This window comes from Lynx canadensis, chromosome B2 (genome assembly GCF_007474595.2).
Source record: "Lynx canadensis isolate LIC74 chromosome B2, mLynCan4.pri.v2, whole genome shotgun sequence".
In the NCBI taxonomy this organism is placed as follows: Eukaryota; Metazoa; Chordata; class Mammalia; order Carnivora; family Felidae; genus Lynx; species Lynx canadensis.
The window spans coordinates 101,446,361-101,456,748 of record NC_044307.1 but is presented as its reverse complement, the minus strand read 5'-3'; the positions used below and the strand labels follow the sequence as shown (position 1 = coordinate 101,456,748).

At 42.4% G+C, this 10,388-nt stretch overlaps 1 protein-coding gene across 4 annotated transcripts in view; it reads left to right on the top strand.

Annotated features, from left to right (window-relative positions):
- Positions 1 to 10,131: 10,131 nt before the first annotated feature.
- Positions 10,132 to 10,388, top strand: part of FYN (FYN proto-oncogene, Src family tyrosine kinase) — a 214,636-nt gene continuing 214,379 nt past the window's right edge. For 3 of the 4 annotated variants that reach the window (XM_030316182.1, XM_030316181.1, XM_030316178.1), the window contains exon 1: positions 10,152 to 10,209. The gene's annotated coding sequence lies outside the window, so the exon portion shown is untranslated. Of the gene's footprint in view, positions 10,210 to 10,388 lie in introns of all 4 variants that reach the window. The other variant, XM_030316179.1, reaches the window with a different exon arrangement.

Sequence of the window (10,388 nt, the reverse complement as noted above, 5' to 3'; positions counted from 1 at the left end):
TCTAGTTTTTCAATAGACCATTTCTAATAAACTTGATTCTCTTAATTAAAAAAGAGTATAATTTCTATAAGCTCGTCTATCAGTTAAGTCTGTTTGAGATCTCCTCTGGCTGCTTTATTTTTCAGTGACTTTTGATTCCATGGATCATATGAAGAGGGCTTGATTCCTCAGATTGGTCTGGGGCCTCCAAAGTTCAAGACAGTTGACCTCAATTTATAGTAAGCTAGGACAATTAAGCCTCTAAAATGAAACAGGGATCCTGGGATTCCATACCCACACTTGCCAAATACACACTCCATGGAACTATTTCTGCCCTTATTATTGGTTCTGACAGACTCAGGTGTTTTCACATAAACACAAATCACAAAAATTTAAGATAATTTTAAAATTTGGAAGTCGTATCAGCTATGGTCTTCTAAGTTTCCTTTTGAGGTTGCTTCACTAACTTGGTCAGCATTTTGTTTTGTTTGTTTTGAGCCTGGCCCTCTTTATCAAGCCGGACAGCAGGAGGGCAAGAGATGGTTTTGCCAGGGCGTATGTGAGATGGCACCAATTTTAAGTTAGCATCCATATCTGTTGATGGTGTATGAAGGGCCAAACTTCTTCCTTGAGGAATCCTAGATGCAATTTTTTATTCCTCAAAACTTTTCAAGTTCTATTCTTCATGGATGTATTTTGATAACTCCACAGTTCACTTTATTCTTTTCCCAACTCCTATTTTCCCCAGGTCAGTGATGGCAGGTTCTGGGTCAGCTATGCTAAAGTGGGAGGTGAAAGGGAAATAAACACTTTCTACAAGTTCTTAAAAAAATTTAGTCTGTTTTAAGGCACAAAGAGTTGCAAGTACCATAATTTATGTGACTAGTCACCTATTGACACTTAAGACATGTTTCCAATCTATTGTGATACAAAAATGCAGAAATTATTGTCCTTATACATACACTATTGTGTACATATGTAAATACGTCTGGCTACATTGAACATAAGGAGATATGGATTGGACGGACACTGATCTAAGACGCCTCTTCTTAGTGGATCTAAGTAGTTGACCAATCAAGTTAAAGGAAGAGAAACCAAAATGCTGAAGGGAGATCAGCAGCAGGACTTCGTAGATCATCCCCCGGAGCGCTGCTCAGTATTACCATCTCCCAGTGTAGCAAGATACTCAGCAAAGCCACTTCCTCTTTTTCCTGCTGCCATCACTAGATTACATTTCCCGGCTCCTTTGCCTATAGGTGTAGCCTTGTGACTATTTCTAGCCAATAGAATGTGAGCAGAAATGCTATAAATCACTTTTATGTTGACTCCTAAAATTGGCCATGCAATTCTCTTTTCCCTTGTTTCCCAGTGGCATCCTGGTTGAAGGGTGCCTCTGTCCCTGAATCACTTTGTGAAAAGTTGCTCAACAGAAACCCAATTAGACCATGACCTTAGAGAGAAGCAAATCTTTGTTATGTAAAGCCATGGAGATTTGGGGATGTTTGTTAAGGGCAGTTGGCTTTTCCTACTAATACACTCACATCTGTATATCTCTGATCCAATTTTCAAATACTCAGTAAATAATAGTTGGCTCTTTATGGGACAATGGGACAAGTGCCTACTCCTGATGGCAATGGCTAGCCTGTGCTATTGAGGGTCAGTTCATAGAGACATGGTCTCTAGAAGCCCACCTCTGGGTTTTGGTAGCTATTCCCCAAAAGTGGGATTCATTGTGAGCTGGGAAGCCACTCACTACAAGAATGTCTTTTACATGAAGGATGATAATAAATGGGAAGAGACTAGAGCCGACTGAGCCTCTTATGCTGCCAGGGTAAAAATTCTACCAATGTCCCCATTCCTCAGAAGTTTCACATCCCTATAAGACCTGTCATAAATCCTTCATTCCCAGAGACAATGAACTCTCCCATTTGAATGTAGAATAAATGAAAGTTAAAGATCATTCATGTGAGACATTATGTTCAAGAAGATATTGTGTACCTTGCCAAAGAAATTTAAGTGTGGGACCTAGCCTGTCACCCTCTCACCAGAAAACAGAATCATGACTGAAGAGGAAGAAATTTTTGTTAAATGAGCAATGACACTCAATCATGGAAATCCGAGGTTCACAGAGATATGGGTGAACAGTTGCAGGGTGGCATTTGTCATTTTTTAAATTCTGGCCCAATGTCTCGCTTCCCTTCCTATTTTGGGGAGAGTCCTATTATCAGAGTTGGTTGGGGGCAAGGTCTTACCATTTTCGACAGAAGCTGGAGAAAGCCAGATACCCCTTCCCCTCTGCCTCCCGCTCTCCAACCACCCTGAAAGCTACAGTATGACCGCCTGTAAGATGCTACCACCCAAGAATTTGAGGCTTCAGTAAGTGAAATGAGAATGAAGAGAGAGTGTAGAATCTACTTCCGATAGTGGTAGAAGGTCCTTGGCAGTGTGAGGGGCCCCAACAGAACATCCTAACCAGGCCTCAGATGTGCCCCTGGGTGGTGGTTCCTGATTCCTGCCTATTCGCTACTTTTCGAGTTCTCTCACTGATTCTCTGAGCTATACAACATCCTTCTAATAAACTACTTTTGTGCTGAAACTAGACATAGTTCATACTGCTCGCAACCAAGAACCTTGACTGGTAACAATGATTTTCTTCTTTCTGTTCATTTTTTTTCCTTTGACAGCCTGACACACAGAATATTTGAATACTTGAAAGTGGCAAGATGAATGTTATAAAATCTACAACTCATACAGATGTAGATCACTAAAGTAATTAGAAAGCCGACACATTATCTTTTCTTTAGGACTACATCAGGCTATGACCAGAAAAAAAATATCTGAATCATCAAGGACACGCTCTTGGAGCTCTACCAGATCAAACTCTCTCTCTCTCTCTCTCTCTCTCTCTCTCTCTCTCTCCCTCTCTCACACACACACACACACACAGCACACAGCACATGTTGGGCCTCACTGCATAGGTCTTGAATGTCTCAATCAGTTTCAGCTCACCCCAAGGTCAGGCCTAATCATCCTATGCCTGCAAACTGGGAAATATGAAAGCTTCTGATCCAGTTATCTGTACCAGTGGCTTAGCCACACAGGATGAGCCTCAAGCACCATCACTGCATAGAGTGGCACCAGGAAATAGATAAAAGTGATTAGTCAAGACTGGTCAGAGTGGGAGGGACAGCTAATCAGGCTGTAAGAGAAAGGGACAGGCCATCTTACAATAAGAGAGCCTCCCTTGTTAGACTCCTGCAAGGTCTCCGGTAGGAGATCTGTTGGAAAATAGATACTATATATGAAATCAGAAGTGTTCTCATTGAGACCTTCAAGATTGACTTAGTCCCATCCTCACACACTACAACCACATCAGACAATGATCCAGGCTTCCCTTGGGGAGTCAAGCAATGAATCAAAAAACACCATTTTCGATCATCACCATCTTTCCCACCCTCCCTGTGGTTTGGCTGGGATATAGGCTCTCCTCCTTTATAGACCCAATTTTTTCTTTCTAACAGGCCTGGGTTGTCCAGTAATGACCCTGACACAATGAGAGCATGTTGCAGAGGTCAGTGGACTTGGGCTCTAAAACCACATTCGTAATAATTTCTATCTTTCTAAGAGGAAAGGGAGCTAAAGCCACATGCCAAGAAGGCTCTGCTGTGACCCACCAAGGGGAGCAACTATCCAGTTTGGATAACATTTAACATGAGAGAGCTGGAATGAAGTGCTAGCAGAATCCTAGCTACGGCAACTTTGCTGGACCTCTTCCAAAAAGAGGTCTAACACCATCTACTCTTACCCTTTCCTGAGCTCAGGCTGGGATGTAGCATGGAGGGTCCTTCCCTTTCCATATGAGATTCTCCCGGGACCATCTCCTGCTTTTGGCTATATTCTGAACATCATGGATTTTCAAGTATGTAGCCTTTTCTTTAAGAACTTGATGATATGAGATATCAGAAGCAAGAATTTCACAGTAAACCAGGTGTGCCAGGTACAGAGAGGTTAGCCTTGGGACCAGTTCCTGGTAGTGTCCTGCTCTTAGAATAAGTAAAGCTTTTTGAGAATCATTCTTACAAGTCCCAAGGAGGTCCACCAGAAACCAGTGGCAAGGCTCCTTCAAAAGGGAAGAAAATCAGCAGGGAAAATAAGAAGAAGATAAAAGGGAAAATTAAAGTAGCAAAGACAGGAAAAGGTTTAAGTTTTATTGTTTCTTCTGTTAAATAGTGAATAGATGCCCAATACAAAAAACTTCAGAAAATTTTTAAAAAAGATAAAAAACAAAGATGATCTATAATTTGATAGCTTAGAGAAAATCACTGTTAAAATTTCTGTGTATGAACTTGCATACTTCTCTATGAAAATTTATATGTAGATAAATTTTAAAACAATGGAATATGTATGCATAAAAATATAGAGACATTAATTTATTGTGAAAATCCTTTCACATAAATAAATAAATGGCTTTATCATCATTTTCATGGCTGTGTAGTGTTCTATTATAGACATAGCTTGGTTAACACACCCAATCTCTTACCAGTGGATTTTTCTCAATTGTTCACTATTATAATGTTGTAATTACTCACATCATAGGTATATCCTTGTAAACTTCTTCCATTCTTTCCCAGAAGTAGCCTTGCTGACTGAAAAGTACATACTTTTCAAAATACTTTTCATAAATTTATTAAATTAATTAATTTATTAAACTTTTCTTAAATTGTCATCCAGAGTGCTATGTCAGTTAACATTAGGATGTGGGTATCTACAGGTGTGCTATTTCGAAGGGGCACACGCACCCCAAAGTTTATAGCAGCACTATCAACAATAGCTAAAGTATGGAAAGAGCCCAAATGTCCGTCGACAGATGAATGGATAAAGAAGATGTGGTATATATATATACAATGGATTATTACTTGGCAATCCAAAAGAATGAAATCTTGCCATTTGCAACAATGTGGATGGAACTGGAGGGTATTACACTAAGCGAAATTAGAGAAAGACAAATACCATATATGACTTTACTCTTTTGTGGAATTTAAGATACAAAACAGATGAACATAAGGGAAGCGAAGCAAAAATAAAAACAGGAGAGGAACAAAACATAAGAGACTCTTAAATACAGAGAACAAACTGAGGGTTGTTGGAGGGGAGGTGGGTGGGGGGATGGGCTAAATGGGCAAGGGACATTGAGGAAGACACTTGCTGGGATAAACACTGTTAAATGTAGGGGATGAATCACTGGAATCTACTCCTGAAATCATTATTGCACTATAGGCTAACTAACGGGGAAGTAAATTAAAACATTAAAAAAATTTTTAAAAAGGATGTGGGTGGGGGGTGGGGGAGAGGGGAAAGTGGGTGATGGGCATTGAGGAGGGCACTTGTTGGGATGAGCACTGGGTGTTATATGGAAACCAATTTGACAATAAATTATATTTAAAAAATAAAATACAATAAAAAATAAATAATAAAATAAAATAAAGGATGTGGGTATCCATTTCCTTAAATCCTTTTATGTCTTTGGCCAACTGGGTAGTTGAAAAAACCATCTTTGCACTGCTTTGGTTTCAAGTGAAGTTGAATTTCTTTGCATGTTTACTGGCCATTTTGAGATGCATTTCCTTTGCCCATGTTTTTCAATCGGAGTGTTCATTTTATTTTCTTGTTGATTTGTGAGAACTCTACATTAAGCATTCTTACCCTTGTCATACATGTTGCTACTGAGTTAACATTTAAAAGAAGATGAAAACTAAAATGTAATGAGGCAAGAAAATATTTTGACCAATAAAATAAAAAATAAGGAAATGTTACTTTAAAAACAAGAGAATAAGAAATTCTGTTGAGACAAAATAAACCCCAGATAGAAACAGGAAACTGTAAGGTAAAGAAATAGAAAAATAAAAATGGAAAAATAAAACATTATATATATATATATATATATAAAACATAAATTGCCATAATTTACGTACATAATTTATATAACATAATATACCTAACATAAAATATATATTATATATAATTATAATATATATTATATAATAATATAATAATAAATCATAATATATTATATATATAACAATATATAATATATATCATTTTTATATAATATAATAATATAACATAAATTGTCCAGAAGAAAATAAAAATAAATCAGGGGTGCAGAGAACAATAATGACTTATCCCAAGTAGGCCAAGGACAGTGTCATGGACCTTTCTTTAATCAAGGTGTTTGCAGAGACCTGCACAGATCAAAATGGGGAATGGTATCCAAATCCTTCACAGTACTCTTACACTTGTTCAGGCCATTAGCAAATCCTCCAGAGGAAGCCAAATCCATTTAAAGCGACTTTTAAGAAGGGCAACAGATAAAAAGGTAGGCAAGGAAAGAATTACAAAAACAGGATGGAGTCGTGATGGAAGCAGGTTAATCTGTCATTTTAATTGCATTGTCCCTTCTTTTTGTTCACTAATTAGATCAAGAAGCTATTAGAGTTACAGACGCTAAAAAGTGACTCTTTTTGAAGAAAGCTTAGACAAGATGTCTTACCCCACCAACTCCAGGTTTCACGTAAGATAAATTGAATCCAACATGGGATACAAAAGGAGGTCCATGTCTTAAGAGTATTTTTTTCTGAGAGTACAGGACAGTTTATCTTTAAATAGGAGGAAGGTATGCATAAACTTTTTGCATGTCCGTTTAGTCTTCACAAAGCAGTATGAGATCAGTTTTACTATTTCCCCACTTTATGTATGAGAACGCAAAGTTCCACAAAGGCTAAGTGATTTGCCTCATTAAGTTGCTAACTGTGTAGGGGCACCTGGGTGGCTCAGTTGGTTAAGTGACTGACTTTGGCTCAGATCATGATCTCATAGTTTGTGGGTTGAAGCCCCACGTTGGGTTCTGTGCTGACAGCTTGGAGCCTGGAGCCTGCTTCGGATTCTGTGTCTCCCTCTCTCTCTGCTCCTCCCCTGCTCGTGCTCTGTCTCTGTCTCTCTCTCTCAAAAATAAAAATAAAAATAAAACATAAAAGATTAAAAAAAAAAAGGTGCTAACAGTGTGTGCTATGGAGCTGGAATCAAAAACAACTCTAGGCCACTGCTATCCAATAGAAATATAATATGAGCCATATATGCTATTTAAAATTCTCTAGTAGCTACATGTAAAAATGAAAATCAATAGGGGCACCTGGGTGACTTAGTCAGCTGAGCATCTGACTCCTGATTTTGGCTCACGACACAATCTCATGGTTAGAGCCCACATTGGGCTCTGCACTAGCACTGTGAGCCTGCCTGGGATCAGCTCTCTCTCCCTCTCTCTGCCCCTCCCCCTCTCGTACTCTCTTAAAATAAATGGCAAACTTTGGGGTACCTGGGTGGCGCAGTCGGTTGAGCGTCCGACTTCAGCCAGGTCACGATCTCGCGGTCCGTGAGTTCGAGCCCCGCGTCAGGCTCTGGGCTGATGGCTCAGAGCCTGGAGCCTGTTTCCGATTCTGTGTCTCCCTCCCTCTCTGCCCCTCCCCTGTTCATGCTCTGTCTCTCTCTGTCCCAAAAATAAATAAACGTTGAAAAAAAAAATTAAAAATAAATAAATGGCAAACTTTAACAAAAATTACTAAATAAATAAATAGGTGAAATAAAATTTAATAACATTTTCTTTTTTACATTTCTTTTTTTCATGCTAAATATTTGAAATCCAATATGTCTTTTACATTTACAGCATGCATACCTTAATTTGCACTAGCCACATTTTAAGTACTCAAGTACATTTCAAGTACTTAACAGCCATGTGTGGCTAGCGGCTGCCATGTTGGACAGCCTGGTTCTAGACCAGTGGTTCTCAAGATGTGATACCCAGATCAGCAGCAGCAGCACCACCAGGAAACTGTTAGAAGTACAGATTCTTGACCCCTGTTCCAAACCTACTGAATCAGCCCTCTGGCAGGGGGGAACACCAATTCACATTTTAACAAGTCCCTTCCGATAATTCTAATATATGCTATGGTTTGAGAACCATTGCTCTAGACGATTGCCTCTCCAACCCACTTCAAATCTAGGACAGCCATGGCAGGCTAGTACTAAGGAAGAGAAGCCGCTTCTCTTAAGATCAACAATTCTTGGCTAGATGAAGTTGGTATTCTTGTGTGTGGAAATCCTCTGGTCCTTGTTGTAGTTCCATTTCTTGGGACTTTGGAATGAATTGCCAGACATATAATTTAAAACATGGTTTCATTTATCATTTTGTTTAAAGGAGGAAAAAACACCCGACATTAACCACCCTATACTATTACCTTGAGTTTAGTTATTAAGTTCTCTTGTCCTCGGTTTCCTCATCCATAAAATGAGAATCCTTTAATAAATGTTGGCAATTTTTTTAAAACACATTTATTTTAGTAATCTCTACACCCAACGTTGGGCTCGAACTTACAACACTGGGATCAAGAGTTGCATGCTCTTCCCACTGAGTCACCCAGGCGCCCCAGGAAACTTTTTTCAAAGTACTGTGTACAAAAAAAAAGTCAGCAAAAGTGGCTGATATTTTTAAACTATGGTTAAAAAAAAAACAAAAAACTAGTGGGCAGGAAGGTAATATAGATTTTGAGCATAGAAGCAGAAGCTAATTCACTTCTATGTCTCAGAACATTAGATTTGCTGAGGGGGGAGGGGAGGGTTCTTGCCAAAATTACTGAGGAGAATGAATCTGAGCATGCCTTAAAGGAGAACTTTCAGTAAACAGGAATTACCTATAAAGAAAATCAGGAAGCCAAAGTGTTTCTTTTTATGAAGTTACATCCTGCCATAGAAAAGCTGGGTAGGAAATAAAGACTGATGCGCTCCCAACTGTATACTAAACCAGTTATTATTTCATTAAGGAAAATCTGAGCAAAAGCTCAGATTCAGTGAAGGAAAACATGAGAAGCTTACATGTCATGAGAAACCAAAGACAACCAATGGCTACAATTAAACATGAGTTGGGGAAAAACTATACAAACAAATCTCTACTCTGATTTCAGATTCCTTAGTCCACACTTGCCCTCTCCACCCCTCCCCCTATTTTAGTAATACTTCCTCCAGACTTTTGCTTGAAAATGTGTGTCCACGAAAATGGGAGACTGATAATCTCAATTTCCTCCTTCTCCCCTCTTCTCTTTCTCTTTATTATTAATAATACTTTTAAATTGTGCGTTTCCAGGGTTCTCTTGGTTTTTCCAGGTTTCTGTGATGGTTTTTCCGGGCTGCTCGGCACTCTTAAGTTCGATTAGAGAAAACGTTTCACCACCTAACACTTTCCCAATTTATCCTCCCACCTTCAAATGAGAAGACACAAGAAAAGGCAAGATAGCCCTTTTTGGAGGCAGGTTCCCAATGGTTTGGGGGGAATGGCAGATGCCTTTCTGCAGTGGCAGCCGCAACCTTCCGCAAAGCAGAAACTGCAGCTCACACTCTCCCCTACTTCCCCCGCCCAAACCCACTACCTCGCAAGTCCACACAATCCTTAAAAGCACACACACAAACTCCTCCAACCTCGCATCCCCTCTTACACCCCACACCGCACGCACGCCAGGATGCCTGCTGCCACAGTAACGCTCAACCCACCCGGTGGCCCCACCCCTTTCGGTCCCGCCCCCGCCCCAGACACCAATGGTCGCCGCCCGCAGCTCCCGAAGGGTGCGTTGATAGGGCAGCGGGGCCTGCCACTCTCAGCGTGCGTCCCGCCCCCTCCTCACCCGGGGCTGGGGCTGGAGGGGCCGGAGCATCAGCGTGAGTAGCTGCGAGCAGCCGCGGTGGCGGCGGCGCGTTGTTGCAGTTGCGCCATCTGTCAGGAGCGGAGCCGGCGGGGAGGGGGCTGCCGCGGGAGAGGAGGAGGGGTCGTCGTGACCAAAGGCCGCCGAGACCCGCCCGCCGGCCGGCCGCGAAAGCAGAAGCAGGCTGCCCTCGGAGCCGCGCGTCCTCCAACGTCCGGGCGCGCGGCGCTTCAGCCAGCGCACCGAGAGCTCTCTGGGCACACACAAAGCCGCCGCCCGCGCCGCACCGCCCGGCGGCCGCCGTCCGCGCCAGGGAGGGATCCGGCCGCCGGGCCGGGGACACCCGGCGCCGCCCCCTCGGCGCTCTCGGAAGGCCCACCGGCTCCCGGGCCCGCCGAGGAACCCCCGGAACCGCCTCGGCCGCGCGGGAGGAGGGCGGGGAGAAGACCATGTGAATGGGCTCCGGAGCCTGAGCGCCGCGCAGGTAAGCGGCCGGGGATGCGCCCTGGGAGGCGGTGGGGATGCTGCGGAGACGCGGGCCACCGACGCCCCCGCGCTGCGCCGCCCCCGCCGCGGGGCCCCGCGCTGCAGTCTCCCGGCCGTCGCCGCTGCTGCCTCCGAGGCGCCCCGCGGGGCTGCCGGGGAGTTGGCCCCGCTCGGAGT